This window comes from Protopterus annectens, chromosome 8.part0 (assembly GCF_019279795.1).
Source record: "Protopterus annectens isolate FY-2018-M chromosome 8.part0, PAN1.0, whole genome shotgun sequence".
NCBI classification, from domain to species: domain Eukaryota; kingdom Metazoa; phylum Chordata; order Ceratodontiformes; family Protopteridae; genus Protopterus; species Protopterus annectens.
The window spans coordinates 1,368,701,391-1,368,720,060 of NC_056741.1; the positions used below are offsets into that span (position 1 = coordinate 1,368,701,391).

The following is an 18,670-nucleotide window of genomic DNA, read 5'->3' on the forward strand; positions in this document are numbered from 1 at the left end:
GGAATTTGAGTTTCAGATTTCACATCCTTCAGAAAATGCATAGCAACACAAGGCCTTTTATTGTAGCAACTCTCTAAGTTTATTAGAGCAATATTTAAAATTTGGCCCTATTTTTGGGGTTTTGTCCCCCATTATTTTCATCTTCGCCTATAATGTATGTACTTAGAGGTTGAGCTCTATGCATCCTACACCAGAAAGAGATTGCAGGGATCAATCACCGGATGATGGATCAAGGTGAATATCGGTATGGGCTATGCCCTCTAGTGGCCCAGTGGTAAATGAGAAAATTTGAAATAAACTCCAGGAGGCTTTCCATTTGGGCTGTATACCACATACTCCAAACAAGGCAAATGCTTGATGTAATAAAGGCATTCTTCATGCCAATGAAGGGCCAAGACTCCATTCTTACAAGGGACTCCAAAACTGATTGTCCTAATACATTCAGCCACAGTCTCAATGGGAGTGGGATACAATGGAAGTATCTACTGAACATTTCTGTCATCCAGAATCTTTAGTGAGGAGACACAGTGAAAAGTTACTATAAGTAAATTTGTCTTGACAATGAACTGAAAAAATTTAAAACATGTTATCATGTGTTGGTAAAACTAACCACAGCTGGTTGAAGGCTTCTCTTGTTCCCTGCAGTAGTTGCTCACACATTCTATTCATGCTGAAAATAAAAGTACAAATCAGAGCACTGTGATAACTGTGAGTAAAGATGGTAGAATAACAGATACAATTCACAGTCCCAAACATATATTCCCTTAGCTGCATGATAGGGAGCATGCAAGCTGTGTGCGTCTCCTGCACATGCATTACATGTGTAAGCAAAAAAATGACAGTTACACAAGGAGATACCCTGGGTAGTGTGCATCCAGTATGAGATGGTGCAGCCTAACCCCACCTCAGACCAGGTTCCTGCAAGTCATCTGATTACATGAAGCACCACCACCCCCTACACTTGAAATGGATGATCTGGATAGTAGAAAACATATTTACTAAAATGACCTTCACAGATACTTGTCAGTGACAATAACACTACCAAATGTATAACAGGATAACAGAGAGAAAAAAACTACAGCGTTATATACTTACTGTACCATACCATTCAGTGTGATGTTCCCAAACATTTCCTTTCCTTGAATGGAGATCATCAGGGTTCCTGGCCTACACGTTATCACCATTCTGGTGACATCTGGGGCTGAGAACAACTTCCTAGCCACATCATTGCAGGCACTGGCTGTCTTGAAGACACCATCATATGGGTCCAGTAGGTAAAGGCTATGAAGGAGATAAAGCATTACCTTGCAATCCTACATGGACTCAATGTGGGGAGCCCATCACTGCTTGTGGCAAAGCCACCTGTTTGGAGTGTGATAGGTGCAGTGTGGTCAAGGGCAAGTGTACAGTCACAGCCTTTATAGACAATGCTGTACTAGTATGCCTTCAAGCTGTTTGTCTACTCCACATAATCTTTATTCTTCTATTGCTGCTACATTCCGGCTACTGTGAATTTTATACATTATCTAGTGTGCACTAATGGAACTCAGATATGAATTGTGTGCAGCTGCATATTATGTTTATAAGTGTCTATCTTTAAGTCAGTATTACTGTCTACCTTTCTGTCTGTCTATATGTATATTCACACTCATACACACACACACACAAACACACACACAGACACACACACACATAGACACACACACACACACGCACATACACACACACACACACACACACACACACACATATATATATATATATATATATATATATATATATATATATATATGGGTCTACTTCATATGATCAACAGACCATTTGATCGAAATTCATTTGGTCGACAGCTCATTTGGTCGACAACCAGTATTCAAGGCACTTAACAGGGATTTGCCTCCCTCCCCAATGTTGTGCGACCCTGGAGTTGTTATATATAGTTAGGGGGTGGGGGAGCACAGCCCCCCACATTGGGGGTATGGGGGGTGAAGCCCCCCACCTATTTTCATTTAAAAGCATGACAATACAAGAAAAACTACACATTTTAAACGAAATAGGTGGGGGGCTTTGCCCCCCACCCCCCTAACTATATATAACAACTCCAGAGTCGCACAATATTGGGGGGGGGGCAAATCCCTGTTAAGTGCCTTGAATACTGGTTGTCGACCAAATGAGCTGTCAACCAAATTGGTGTTGATCAAATGGTCTGTCGAGCATATGAAGTAGACCCATATATATATATATATATAAACCCCTACACATTTTGAGTATCTTAAGTGTATTAAATATTATACAAAAAGTGCAGTGTTGGAGAAGTATGAACTTGTAACATGTTTGAAAGATGTCTGCTTCTTTAAATGGGCAAAGCACAGTAAGCTTCCTGTAATGGTTCCCGTAGGCAGTTTAACCAATCACAGAGGATCTGCCTCAGTAAAAAAGAGAGTAACATGGAAAGGTAAAGTCAGAAAGTAAGCTCCTCACTTCAGGAACGTTGTGTTATGCTAAAAGGATGACCTGGAAGAATGAACTGAAGGAGAGACAAGTTGAGGCTAACCCAATGAATATTACTGAAGGAGTCAGCTTGTTTATGTGACCAAGAGTGAAGCCCAGGAGAAAATCCTAAACATGTTGGAACTGCAGGTGAGGCCTAGGAGAAAGGTCTAAAGCTTGAAAGCAAGATAAAGTGAAATGTGTTGCTGCGCTTCATTATCTTTTTCTTGAACTAAGACTGTGGCCTACAGGAAAGACCCATAGCCTGGGGTAATCCTACAAATACAGGGTCTATTACCTGGGAGCATACTTCTCAACTCTCCAGAATATTGCATAATGTCCAAATTTTTGCGTCATATTTTTGGCCTATTCCTCATAATATTTGTGGTTTTCTGGCAAATCACTGAGAAATGAAGTTCTTAAATAATGGCAAACATTGAAGTTTCAGACTTCATATTATTGAGAAAATACATGCTAATGCAAAATGTATAATTCTAACAACTTCCTAAGTTTGCAAAAGCAGTATTTAAAATCTGTCCCCAATTTTTGTATATACAACTTCTTACACCTATTGTAAGTAAAAAAAAAACTGCTATATAATTTTTAAATAAATGCATGTAAGATATATTTTTCTGAAACCATTTGTAAGTAAAACATGATCAAATTATGTGCAACCATATACATAATATAAGTCTCTGGGCTGACAGTGTCAAGGAGTATTTATGTCTTACTGCTGAGGTGAGATGCTTCTACTTGGTGCAGGGGAGACATGTGAGGCCCCTTCCTGTCCAATGACAGTCACATACTACCTGAATTGTCTACAATACATATGAAACAAACATGTGGGGGCACATAGACCATAGGGTACAGGGAGGTTCTGTTGGGCCTGCAAGCAAGGCATTGGACCCATGGAAGAAGATTGCTGGTCAGATAGTCTTACACAAGCCACCATGTTCTCTGCCAAAATATTCTGATCTTAATAGGCTGCAAAAAACCTGTAACATCCAGTAGCACAGCTCACCCATGTCATCATACACATCCTTCTTCATCTGCACATGCTTGTAGCACAACTCACCCATGGCATCGTACACATCCTTCTCCATCTGCACATGGTTGTAGCACAGCTCACCCATGGCATCTTATGCATTATGCTCCATCCTTGCATGGTTGTAGCACAACTCACCCATGGCATTGTACACATCCTTCTCCACCCCCACATGGTTGTAGCACTGCTTAGCCATGGCATTATGCACTTCCTTCTCCATCACCGCATGGTTGTAGCACAGCTCACCCATAGCATTGTGCACATCCTTCTCCATCCCTGCATGCTTGTCGATAGCTGCTTATGGCATCTATAGTGACTGAGGCACATTCCACTAGGCATGAAAGGGCAGGGGTGTAAAGGCTAAATGTTCTGTTACTTCCTCTGCACAACAACCACAACCTCCTCTCTCTCTTACTGAACTTCTAATACAGTTTTCTTAGCAGCACAATCTGAAAGACAGCAAGGGTACCACTTCAATGCCTATTTATTTCTGTACATGCCAACTGTACATGTCAGTGATCAGTTTGTATCATATGCATGTAAAGAACACAGTGTTGTATCATGTGATAATTAATAATTGTCGCCCTTAACCAAAAGGCAAATTAGACATTTATTACACATAATTGTGCATCAATGCTCCCCAGCATAATATCACACCTACGTGTCTCACAAGTATTGCACTGATCTAATATCATTATTATTATTATGTAACATATTGTATGACAACATAATATTGCAACAAGTATACAATACATGGGATCACTGCAGACAGGAACACACAACAGTTTGATACCAGTGACATTTTTGTCACATTACACAACCTCACATTTTAATATCTGTGTACTATAATCATCAGTATTGTGTACCAACACCCAGCTACACCATGGATGCATGTTCTGCTATCACTAGCACTCAGCATATTTATCAAACGCCACCATATACAGGCCTTAATACTATAGCCTTATGTCATACTGTATGGCAGCAGTCAATCTGATTCATCTGCCTGTCAAAATTATGGTATATAGTATGTACTATGTTAAAACAAATAAATGACCCAGTGTGTGTAGCACTGACATTGTAACACATGCATGCACATACACACACACACTCACACACACACACACACACACACACACACACACACACACACACACACACACACACACAGTGTACCTATATTTATTGCTATTACATGTTGACCTTTGTTTTGTATAAACGCACACACCCATCCATCCACCCTCAACCCCTTTTCCCATTTTGAACATAGGGTCAGGGTGACACTTCAGGGGTGTATAAAAGTACACACATTCCTGTGCAATCATTGCATACAATTACGCAACTGGTATCAGTGTAAATGCTTTGTGTACATTGCGTCTTGCTATGTCGCTGCAATTTATTACTACAGCATTGTTAAATGACAATGTTGCACTACATGAGCCCCATGCCTAAAACACAATGTTAATGTTAATTAACACTACATGTGCAGTGTGCCTAAAGCACAATGTTAATTAATTATACATGTGCACTGTGCCTAAAACACAATGTTAATTAGCACTAGATACATACTGTGCCTAAAGCACAGTGTTAACTAACATTACATGTACACTGTGTTTAAAGCGCAATGTTAGTTAACACAACATGCATACTGTGCCTAAAGTACAATTAACACTACATGTGTGCTGTATGTAAAGAACATGTTAATTAAAACTATATATGTACTGTGCCTAAAGCACAATGTTATTTAACACTACATGTGCACTATGTCTAAAACACAATGTTAATTAAAACTACATGTGCACTGTGCCTAAAACACAATGTTATTTAACACTACATGTACACTGTCTAAAACACAATATTAATTAATACTACATGTACATTGTGCCTAAAACACAATGTTAATTATCGCTACATGCATAGTGTGCCTAAAGCACAATTTTAATTAACACTACATGTATGCTGTATGTAAAGACCAATGTTAATTAACATTACATATGTACTGTGCCTAAAGCACAATATTAATTAGGACTAGAAACATACTTTGTCTAAAGCACAATGTTAATTAATGCTACATGTACATTGTGCTTAAAGCACAATGTTAATTAACACTAGATGTACACTGTGTCTAAAACTCAATGTTAATTAACACTACACGTGCACTGTGGCTAAAACACAATGTTAATTAACATTATTTGTCTACTGTGTCTTAAGCACAATGTTATTTAGAAAAAACAAAATTCACAGCAGCTTCCAAATAAAACTTGTAATCCACAAAACGAAGCAGCTTTTCAGGCAAAACAATAAAGCCCTGAGCAGGGCAAGCTTAGAAAAAACCCACGGACGCCTCAGCACACTTCAGTTCACTTTATTCCACAGAAACACAGCACTACTAGTGCTTTTATACCATTCACTTAATTACATTGATTAGGTTAATGAATTGTATCTCTCTGTGTTGCCACAATATATATTTATTCATCAAACATTGTAATATTAAATGTGTTTTAATTGTGGCAACACAGAGAGATACAACAAGAAAAGTTTTTGGTTTTAAACTAAATTAACCTTTTAATTAATTCATTAACCTAATCAATGTAATTAAGTGAATGGTATAAAAGCACTAGTAGCTTGAACAGCCCACATCTGAGGAAGTGATTTTTAAAACGAAAACATATGGTGGAGCGTTAATGTGCTGTGTTTCTGTGGAATAAAGTGAACTGAAGTGTGCTGAGCTGTCCATGGTTTTCTTTCTCAATTTTATGCATACTGTACCTAAAGCATAATGTTAATTAACACTATATGTGCACTGTGCCTAAAACACAATGTTAATTAGGGGTCTATATTATATTATCAAAAAGAGAGGTCAGGCTCCAGCACTTTTATCAAAAATGCCGTTCAGCAAACTGTTCATAGTGAGATCATGGTACAGAAGATCGGAAAATTTGCCCTTTCCTCACCGCAGTGCGATCTCAGAGTTTGTATATATAATTAATGGGGGGTATAGTGGGCACAGCCCCTCACAAGAGCGAATTCGCTGAATGGCATTTTTGATGTAAGTGCCATTCACTGACCTGTCTTTTTGATAATATAATATAGACCCGTTAATTAGCACTGCATGTGCACTGTGTCTAAAACAGAATGTTAATTAACACTACATGATCACTGTGTCTAAAACACAATGTTAATTAACACTACACGATCACTGTGTCTACAACACAATGTTAATTAACACTACACAATCACTGTGTCTACAACACAATGTTAATTAACACTACACGATCACTGTGTCTACAACACAATGTTAATTAACACTACCCAATCACTGTGTCTACAACACAATGTTAATTAACACTACACGATCACTGTGTCTACAACACAATGTTAATTAACACTACACGATCACTGTGTCTACAACACAATGTTAATTAACACTACACGATCACTGTGTCTACAACACAATGTTAATTAACATTATTCATCTACTGTGCCTAAATCACAATGTTATCTAACACTAGATCCATACTGCATCTACAGCACAATGTTAATTAACATTACATGTGCACTGTCTAAAACACAAAGCTAATTAACACTACATGCATACCGTACCTAAAGCATCATTTTAATTAACAGTAGCATGTATGATGTATATAAAGAGCAATGTTAATTAACACTACATATTACTGTGCCTAAAACACAATGCAACTTAACATGACGTGTATTATGCCTGACTTTGTGCAATGTGTAGGCAGAGTGTTACCACAGTGGTACTTGGGTAAGTACATGTTACAGACATACTAGTAGTTTGTACTTCATCTCACAATGTACAGTCATTGTATTAACACAGTGACATTTAACACAGTATATGCTGCATGTATGTTATTGTCTGTACCTCATCTCCCACTATGTATAGGCAGTGTGGTAGTACAGTGACAGGTGGGTAAAAGTACCCATAAATATATAAGTAGTGTGCAACTGACCACATTCAATGTACAGGTATTGTGTTAACACAGAAACATGTAGGCAACCTCATATTCCATATATATCAGTAGGTCACACCTGATCTTGTACAATGTATAGGCAGTGTGTTAACACAGCTACATGTAGACAAATATAGGTCACATCTGTATGCATAGATAGTGCCTTGGTCTCTGCAATACATGGGTCCCCTTATATGTACAGTATGGTGCATGCAATGACAGTGTGGATGATGTTATGGCCATTGTGGATAGATGTTATGGCCATTGTGCATAGTGCTGCACAGTGGTATACAGAAAGTACACTGCAGTTCTGTCATACTGGAAACGATGTTGTTTTATGTGGTCAGCGTGACAGTTTTTAATTGAATGCATGCAGTTAGTCTTATATATGTTGTGCTGAGCACTGTTTTTTTTCTTTTATTTTCTTGCAGATTATGTACAATCAAGATGTACAGATGGGGAGCACACTATATGGTCTATGCATATTAGTCAGACCATTGGTTTTAGAGGTAGAATTTAAATGTGATTAACTAGCTTTGTTACACCTTAATATTTTTCAGATAACCATAGTCTGCGTGTATAGATATTATTGTTTTGCCAGTGTTTACTTATTGCAAGATGACTATGTTTGCTTATCTTTGTTTCACTGAGAGCAATGAAGTAGAAGATAGATTTCACAGAACAAGAGACAAAGATGCTTCCTAATATTCTGCAAACAGATGGTGCTCTCCAGCGGGATCACTGTGGAACTCAGGAGCTCAGGCCGGGCAGGTGGGCAGAGGTCATTGCAGACATTAAAAAAGTTGGGCGATGTGGGTGTCTAAGCATCAGCTGTCATTGCTACATAAATGATATGCAGGGCAGAGCTAAGAAAAAGCATTGAACTTATAAATGTTGCAGGTGAGTGGCTAGACACTACCAGTGGACTAGAACTAATAGAAGATAACTGTCTGTTGCTGTCCTTGCTGCGTGAAGTGTCAGTGACTGGTGGTGCAGATACTGGTGCATCACAGAGAGCTGATAAGGGTACAGTGTACTTACATTTTTTTTTAGTTCCTGAGCACCAGTGTACTTCTCTATATTTAATGTATGCTGCTTGTTGTATAGTTTCAGGATGATTTAGAGAAAACACAGGAGACATCTAAGCAATCATAGATAAAAGCCATATACAAAGCATCAAAGGAAATTATGAAGTCTGCATCCCATGGGATCTAAAGATAGATGCGAGAAAACCAGATATAGTGGTCCATGAAAAGAAGCATTGATCATTGAAATTGCTACACTCAGTGACTACAGTGTCTTGCGTGCAGAGAGACACAATGTCATAAAATATCAAGATTTACAGTCAGAAACAAGAGCAATGTGGAAGAAAGATACCCAGATAGTCCCGATAGTAGTAGGAGCAACCAATTATATAAAAAAAGTCTCTACAATCGTATTTAGATAAGTTACCAATACATGTAACTCCATATGAATTGCAGAAGGAGTTACTACTGGGCACATTGTGGGTGCTGTGAAGAGCACTTTGGCTGACATCAAAGATTGAAACAATACTAATTTCATGAACATAAATCATACTTTGACTTAGGAATGGGGTCCATTCCCATCATGGTATTAGAAACCCAAAAGATTTGGAGAAATTCAAAAAGATCAGTAGGTATACTTTAACTTCTATATGTTATATTCCCAAAACATTTCTTCAAGGGAAGTGGAAAATATTTTGCTTTTACTAATCAATATTTCTATATAAGTTGTATGTCTTCCTCTGGGCGAGTTCATTGACAACCCTCAGGTGAAAGAAGAGCTTAGGCAGAGCAGCTATGGGTCTGGTTATTTTTCTGTCTACAAAGATGTTGATATCAGTGTTGCTACAGTGTTGGCTACCTCTTTCTCAAAGGATTGGATGTTGGGCATAAATGTAATGGGTCGCACAGTGGTTAGAGATGAGCCTGCTGTTTGATAGACAGACAGACATTGTAGTGGAGCTGCAGGAACAGGCAGAGAATGAGGTTCCACAGTTACAGGTGAGAACATCATATGTTGTCCGTTTTGCAATGCTGGATGTATAGGGGGCACCTCACATGCTGATAGTCCTCATTTATATAGTGAGTCTTCTGATTGTGTTAATGCACATTCCACTGCTTCAGGTTCACTTGCTCCAAACCATGACTGACTGCACGTATGAAATATATCATGGCTGTGAATATCAGCCCTGCTGTTGGAATTTAATGTTTAGCAGCTATGACTTAAGCCACTGTATTACAAGCATTCAGACTCCTAAAATGACCTTTTTATACAGCAGTGAAAGCGTTTAGTTGTTCTGCATTCTACAATCTTTCTAACAACATTCCTGTAAAGTAAAATAAATACTGAGAAGTTCACTGGCACTGCAAGTTCCCAGGCTGCTTGGATGACAGCTTGAATTAATTGTTTAATTTAATTTGACATCATTTAACCATTTAACTGTTAACTGTGAAGCTGAATTGGTCCTTTCAGAATTTTTTAACCTATAAGCTAGGCCGCAGGGGCAATGGTAAATACAATATGTATGTATGTTTGTGTGTGTTTGTATGTGTACATAGACAACACAGAGAAACAGCTGAAACTCCGAAGCTCTTTACTGAAATTTTCCCACATACTACCCTAAGCAAATTAGTCATGCCAACTGTGATCGCTGAGATTAACATTTAACTTCTTTAATCTATCTTTCATATCTAAAAGGAAATTGATTTTCATTAATTCTTCTAGATGATAGCCAACATCAAGTTATATGTAGCATATCAAGCGACACACATACAAAAATGTTTCATGCTCGTCCCTACTGCATGAGTTCATTGCTCACAATGATTACTTTGCTTTACTTTTTTTTCACTGAGCAGGTTTAATAATAATTTCTCTCTGGTGACAGCATCAGTATCAGGCCTGGTTAGTTTCAGTGACCGCCCCCCAAGCTGGTGAAACATGCTGCCTAAGTGTTTTTCCATGCGAATGATGCTTCCAAAAGGCTGGCTGAGATAATGGGTGTCTTGTGACTTTTGGATAAACATTACACAGGGGAGGAATTAATGTTTAATGCCTCCCTGCTAAACTCAATTTCACAGTTACTCTTTTTTTCAGACCAGGGTAACTTCATCAAAGGCTTTGCTGTGTGCACACACCTCTTCTAAAAACTACTAAGAGATGATGACAAACCGTAAGTATTTCTTATTAAAACAATTAAAATAATATTTTTAAGTTAGACTGTCTTGATCCAAATGATGACTGTGCGGTGGGCAATATAATGAAATATATTAGGGGTGCAAGTTAGGGGACTTTAACAAAGAAATACCCCAAAGACATCCACAACTGCCTTTTACTGAAACCTCTAATTAATCTGATTTTTTTACACGATTACATTGATGTCTGCTGTTGCAGTTTAACAAAATGCTCTGCTACAAGTAATTGTTGAGCTAAGCAATGCTTGGATGTGATATTTCCTCTTAGTAGGGAACTTTTTTCTGCTAACTTTTACATTTTGGAAGGTTAAAGCTGCTAAGAACTTTAGAAACGTGTTCAGATTTACACATTGTGATTTACCCTGCAGGGATTTAAATACGAGACTCCACAATCTCTAAATTCCACTCTTACTATTTATGAATCATTGTGGAAGTACCTAACTTTAAGAAGTGTCTTGTCCACAGTTTAAAAGGAAGATGTGATTTTTTTTTGTTACTTACGCCCAACTCATCATCCTAGTATATTTATAACTCATCAGTCTAACACTTCACTGCTTTAATTATCCATCTTCTGTTTAATCTGTCACTTAATCCATTCTTATTCTGCATTGGCATCTTCTTACATTCGTGTGTGGCTTTTCTCCTCCAACTAGCCAATCTAGCTAACTCATGGATGCTGTTATTTACCATATATGGTGTAAATTTTTAGTATAATAAATATTTTCAGAGAAGTTCTATTGTCTGAAATCTTATATATATATATATATATATATATATATATATATATATATATATATATATATATATATATATATATGCCTGTGTATGTATATGCCCCATTGCTTCCTCTATTACTTATTGTATGAACTTGTATAAACAGCTATACAAGGTATTATACATTTAATGACATGCATTAACTGTATAGTATATATCATATAGCATGCCTGGTGAGTGTGCGTAGGATAGCTCCAGTGTTGTGCAGTATCATATCGATCATTGCCTCCCATCAGCATTGACTGTATACCAGAATTATCCCCAGTCAATAGGGAATGGTAGACAGTCATTTTTCTTATACTACTATATAAGACAGTAGTCCCGTTACACTTGCCTAGGAACAGTTTCCTTACTTGCAGGGCAGACTCTGATAAATTCCTTAAAGATTCTGAAAAGACACAATGTTTTCTGAAAGAACTGTTAACCACTAACTTGATGAATAGCCATTGTGTCATTAATCTTACTACTCAAGTTGAGTGTGCTTTTACAGCATTCCTCGTTATGGCATGAAGTAGCTGTAGTTAGGAGGCACCTTGGTATAGTGCACAGTTCCTATATAATGTGTGTGTGTGTGTGTGTGTGTGTGTGTGTGTGTGTGTGTGTGTGTGTGTGTGTGTGTGTGTGTGTGTGTGTGTGCGTGCGCGTGTACTCACACATACGCACACACATGCATAAGGACAAGCTGAAGCATAAACACACACACGCACATACACACACACACACACACACACACACACACACACACACACACACACACACACACACACGCACACACACACACACACACACACACACACACACACACACATGCACATTAACACTAGGGTTGCCACCTGTCCTCTCTATGCCAGACAGTCTTGTATTTGGGGAGCCATGGCCTTTGAAAAAACATAAAAAATGACAAATGTCTTAAGATTTTAGGACAAACATATTTCCTAAGTTTCACTAATGGTTGCATAAAAATGATTTTGTACGTGAAGCACCTTATGATGATACAAAACAACAGCTGAAATACTATAAAAGTGAGCTTTTATTTTGGCAACAAATGAAGTCCAGTCCTTTTCAATGATTGTAGATATGGTTTCTCTTACAAAATTACACACTTAAAAAAAATTGTTCCACTTTAGGCATCTGGAAAAGTGGAAACCTTACAGTACACACATGCATGGATATGAGTGCCTGTACTTGCATGGGGATAAGTGGTGTGTGTGTGTGTGTGTGTGTGTGTGTGTGTGTGTGTGTGTGTGTGTGTGTGTGTGTGTGTGTGTGTGTGTGTGTGTGTACGTTTGTGCATTCTACCGTTGTGCAAGTTTGCTGAGAATGTCTGTGCATGTGTGTACATTTTAGTGTGAGTGGCTGGAGTATTTTTATTTTTTATTTTGAGCATGTGTCCACATGTACTGTAGATATGTTCTGGTCTGCAATGCGTGAGTGTGTGTGTGTGTGTGTGTGTGTGTGTGTGTGTGTGTGTGTGTGTGTGTGTGTGTGTGTGTGTGTGTGTGTGTGTGTGTGTGCATGTGCATAGTTAGATTAACTATATGTTGCATTTTTTATGAAGAATTCATACAACCTGCCAGATTCCAGATGTTCATTCTGTTTTCTCCTTATTTGCACAAATCACTGGTGCCAGCTTGTTTTTACAATAATGTTTTACTGCTTGTGTGGTGACCTCTTTCAATGTCATGCATGAGGGTCTGAAGGCAAACTGGCAGAGGTGAATGTATCTGGTGTTTTCTGCCACCTGCCTTATCTAAGCTGGACTGGGACCTTTCTCCAGCACTGCAAGTGACACTTACAAAGGACCGTGCTTTTCCATGCTCAACAAAGCAAATCTTACACAAAACGATATGACCAAGTCAGTGTGTATAACTGTCTGTGAATGAAAATTAAGGAAAAGTTGTGAGCTATTGCAATGTGAGAGAACACCCTTGTAGTCCTGTAGCCTCACAAGCAATAATGAGTACACTTGGCACTAAAACTGTGCTACAGATAATTAAGATCAGGGAAGTCCTTCTGACTATGCCAGGGGAGGTCCTGTCTATACAGAAGTTGAAGTGGGTAACTCGGTGCCAGTTTTCCAAACTCAGATGTTTAAACTCCGCATTGCTTTAATATTTTTTTCAAGGGGTATTACACTTTGAAACTATACAGTTCAGTTGCACTTCTTGTATTTTCCTTTTTTTTAAACAGCTTTACTGAATTCTCATTTGTTTCATAGGCAAACTTACTTACTTATGTCCTCCCACATCTAATCTCTTTTCCCAATCTTTTCTGGCCTCCTCTGATTGATTCCTATAGTTATTGTGAAATATTGTATATACCCTACTTTGTTGTTGTTATATCTTTCGGCTTTTCCCGGTTAGGGGTCACCACAGCGGAACTCCGGTCCACTAATGATTGGCAGTAGATTTTTACGTACTGAGTTGCCAGCCCTAACGTACAACCTTCAATGAAAGTACGCCCATTCACACATGTCTCCACACAGAAGACGCTTTAGCTGAGAATCGAACAGGGCAACGTTTTATTGTGAGGCGACAACACTACCGCAGCACCACCACTGCAGCAATATATAATTATCCATTTTTTAACAGCAGCTTCTGTTGTAGATTCAAGTAAAAATTCAACCAGTGCAGATCTTTCATTTAGAATTCCACTATGCCTTTCCATTTGCTTATAGTCTGATGTCAATCCCTGATAAGGAAGGCAATCTCTAGCCTGCAGTCCAAGTATCTTTTCTTGGCCTTCTCCCATTGTATTTTTTCCTTTCTAGTTATTTGCTTCCAATTCCTTTGCCAGTTAACTGCAGTAAATTCCAGCGCCCGCGTACCTCTTCCCTGTATCCCTAATTGCAGTCATTCCTTTTGGCAGAATCTCCTTTCTCCAGTCCCGTGTTGGCTTATTCCTTAGTATACTTTCTACTACTTTACGAATATAATTTTTTCCTGGGGCAGCACATGCCTGAGGTAGTAGCACTACTGTTCCTGTATGAAACTGTACAAAGCAATAGGTAACAAAAATGTTCTGTATCATCACAATAAGACAGTGTAAGACTACAGCAGTTATCTGGTCCTGTCATTGCTTGACAAATATAAAAATTCACACTCACTCTTACACACATTTACATACGCAGCCCACAATGCACATGAACATGTATAGAAGCAGCGATACTATTTACAACTAACCAGGGCTTGCAGGGCGTGCAGTTAATTAATATTAATTCACTACAGCCCTTATAATAATTTCTGCAGGTCTTAGAATAAAACTTTCTAGTATTTTCTTACCAAATGAGGCACAGAGGACATATCTATCAGCTCTCCTTGATTTTGCAGAATATTCCTGATTTTGTCTGATATTTTTGCCCTGCCCTCATAAAAATTTTGATTTTTTTTTTTTTGTGGTAAATCAATGAAAGATTACAGGTAGTCAATAATGACATTAGAGTTTCATAGCTCTTACTGTCTTGAAAATGCATGCTGATGCAAGTCCTGTTCTATTAAAACCGTTTAAGTGAATTAGTGTAATATTTAAGCATTTTCCTAGCTTTGTGGTCATTGTCACCCCACCCCACCAGCGTCACTATTTTCTGCACCGTCCAGAATTCTTGAGCAAACACCTTGAGAGGTATACCTGATGTGCTTTATAACCCTCCTGCCTCTTAAGAATTGGGTTTTTGAAGCAGCTAAGCTTTGCTTATTGCTAATGAACAACAGTCTGTCACTTAATTTGGTAACACAAAGCAAGGACAACAAATACAATGTTAATGCAAGAAGAAACAAATGAAGGAAGCAAATGAGTGAGGGTTTTACCTATGGATGACCAATCACAGAGAACTCAGATTAGTTTCCATGGGTTTACCTTTGGATGACCAATCACAGGGAACTCAGATTAGTTTCCATGGGTTTTACTTGTGGATGACCAATCACAGAGAACTCAGATTAGCTTCCATTTTTTTCCATCCTCGGTGAGTAACAAAGCTATGTAGCATTGATATCCAGGATGTACTTAATTAAAGTCAGATCAGTAGGTTTAAACAGCAGTAAATACATTGTATTGGGATAAATATCACTGCTACTCATTGCTCTGCAAAGGCAGCAAAGTAACATAACCAAAGGTTGTCTGATGCAACAGATTATTGTTCTGGTAACAATATTAACATATGGTTGCTATTACTATCACTGCATTAGGATAAGTCATTTTGTGTGTGAGTGTATACGGACAGGAATAAATCTAAGTCTGATTTTTTTTTTTTTTATTTTTGCTACTTGCCATTTGCCTAACTGTATCTCATGACTTTGTTTCTCTTGCCATGAATTCTACATTAAACAAAAAAGGTAATAATTTTCTTTTAACTGTAACTTGCTAAGCTGCATGGAGATGCCTGATTTCCAGCAAATCAAAATATGTATGACAGAGCTTGCGGAGATTGGTTACTAGCATCTGCTTGTCAAACGTTGCTGTACAGTGCGGAATGGGTTTTCTCGATTCCCTCTGTAGTGCGATCACAGAGTTTGCATATACAAGTTTCAGGAAATATATGAGTCACATGGGAGGACTGTTTCCCCCCACCCCACATAAAAGCTGGAGGGTTTCTGTGTTTGATGATTTTTGAGTTTCATTCTTTTGAACTTTGAACATGTATATGTCTGATGTTATGTAATAGATTCATATGTAATATGTAGATATATATATATATATATATATATATATATATATATATATATATATATATATATATATATATATATATATATATATATATATATATATATATATATACACATATATATATATATATATTACAATTATGTCTTCTTTTTCTTTTGGCTGCGCCCGTTAGGGGTTGCCACCGCAGATCATCTGTTTCCATTTCTTCCTGTCCTCTGCATCTTCCTCTGTCACACCAACCACCTGCATGTCTTCTCTCACCACATCCATAAACCTTATCTTAGGCCTTCCTCTTTTCCTCTTACCTGGCAGTTCCATCCTTAGCATCATTTTCCCAATATACCCAGAAACCATCCACAGCACAGGCCCAAACTAATGCAATCTCACCTCTCTGGCTTTGTCACCAAACCATCCAACCTGAGCTGACCTTTTAATATACTCATTTCTAATCCTGTCCATCCTTGTCACACCCAATGAAAATCTAACATCTTTAACTCTGCCACCTCCAGGTCTGACTCCTATCTTTTCATCAGTACCACTGTCTCCAACCCATGTAACATAACTGGTCTCACTACCATCTTGAAGACCTTCACTTTCACTCTTACTGGTACCCGTCTGTCACAAATCACTCCTGACACTCTTCTCCACCCATTCCACCCTGCCTGTACTCTCTTCTTCACCTCTCTTCCACACTCACCATTAATTAGAACTGTTGATCCCAAGTATTTAAACTCATCCACCTTCACCACCTCTACTCCTTGCATCCTCACCATTCCTCTATCCTCCCTCTCATTCACACACATATATTCTGTCTTGGTCCTGCTGACTTTCATTCCTCTTCTCTCTAGAGCATATCTCCACCTCTCCAGAGTCTCCTCAACCTGGTCCCTACTCTCACTACATATCATAATGTCATCTGCAAACATCATAGTCCATGGGGACTCCTGTCTGATCTTGTCTGTCAATCTGTCCATCACCATTGCAAACTCAGAGCTGATCCTTGATGTAATCCACCTCCACCTTGAACATATCCATCACTCCTACCGCAGACCTCACCAGTGTCACACTGCCGTTGTACATATCCTGCACCACTCTTACATACTTCTCTGCCACTCCTCGTACAACACCACAATTCCTCTCTAGGCACCCTGTCATATGCTTTCTCTTAGACCACAAAGACACAATGTAGCTCCTTCTGACCTTCTCTATACCGCTCCATCGACACCATCAGAGCAAACATCACATCTGTAGTGCTCTTTCCTGTCATGAAACCATACTGCTGATCACTAATCATCACCTCCCTTCTTAACCTAGCTTCCACTACTCTTTCCCATAACTTCATGCTGTGGCTGATCAGTTTTATCCATCTGTAGGTACTAAAGCTTTGCACATCAGCCTTACTCTTAAAAATCAGTACCAATGCACTTCTCCACTCTTCAGGCATCCTCTCACTTTCCAAGATTTTGTTAAACAATCTGGTTAAAAATCCCACTGCCATCTCTCCTAAACACCTCCATGCTTCCACAGGTATGTCATCTGGACCAACAGCCTTTCCATTCTTCATCCTCTTCATAGCTATCCTTACTTCCTTCTTGCTAATCTGTTGCACTTCATGATTCACTATCCCCACATCATCCAACCTTCTCTCCCTCTCATTCCCTTCATTCATCAACCCCTCAAAGTACTGTTTCCATCTGCTCAACATACTCTCCTCACTTTTGAGTACACTTCCCTTGTTATCCTTTATCACCCTAACCAGCTGTGCATCTTTCCCAGCTTGGTCGCTCTGTTTAGCCAATAGGTACAAGTCCTTTTCTCCCTGTTTAGTGTCCAACCTTTCATACACCTCACCATACACCTTATCCTTAGCCTTCATCACCTCTCTCTTCACCATACACCTCATCTCTTTGTACTACTGTCTGCTTTCTTCCTCTCTCTCTGACAATCTCACTTCTTCTTCACTAATCTCTTCCTCTGTATACTCTCCTGTAGTTCCTCATTCCACCACCAAGTCTCCTTGTCCTCCTTCCTCTGTCCAGATGTCACACCAAGCACCTTTCTATCTGTCTGCCTTACCACCTCTGCTGTGGCTACCCAGGTATCTGGTAACTCTTCACTGCCGCCCAGTGCCTGTCTTAACTCTTCTCTGAACTCCACCTTACAGTTATCTTTTTCAACTTCCACCATTTGATCCTTGGCACTGCCCTCACTCTCCTCTTCTTCTTCTTGATCACCAACGTCATCCTACAGACCACCATCTTATGCCATGAGACAGAGTGCAGAGCCATGGACAAAGGTAAGGTGGTCCACACAGCCTATCTGGACCTTGCCAAGGCTTTCAACACCATCTCTCACTCTGGAATCATAGATAAAATTACTAAGCTGGGCATTAATCCCTACGTCACTCGGGTTGTCAACTGGCTTACTGACAGAACCCACACTGTAAAAGTAGTTGGCTCCAAATCCAACTCCAGACAAGTGAAAAGTGGAGTACCTCAGGGTTCAGTCCTGGG

The 18,670-nt window shown here is 38.9% G+C and overlaps 1 long non-coding RNA gene across 1 annotated transcript in view; it reads left to right on the forward strand.

The window, feature by feature from the left end:
- Positions 1–10,523: 10,523 nt before the first annotated feature.
- The window catches only part of LOC122809437, a 170,234-nt gene continuing 162,087 nt past the window's right edge, over positions 10,524–18,670 (forward strand). Inside the window, exon 1 of the long non-coding RNA XR_006365902.1 lies at positions 10,524–10,696. This is a non-coding gene — a long non-coding RNA (uncharacterized LOC122809437). The remainder of the gene's footprint in view (positions 10,697–18,670) is intronic.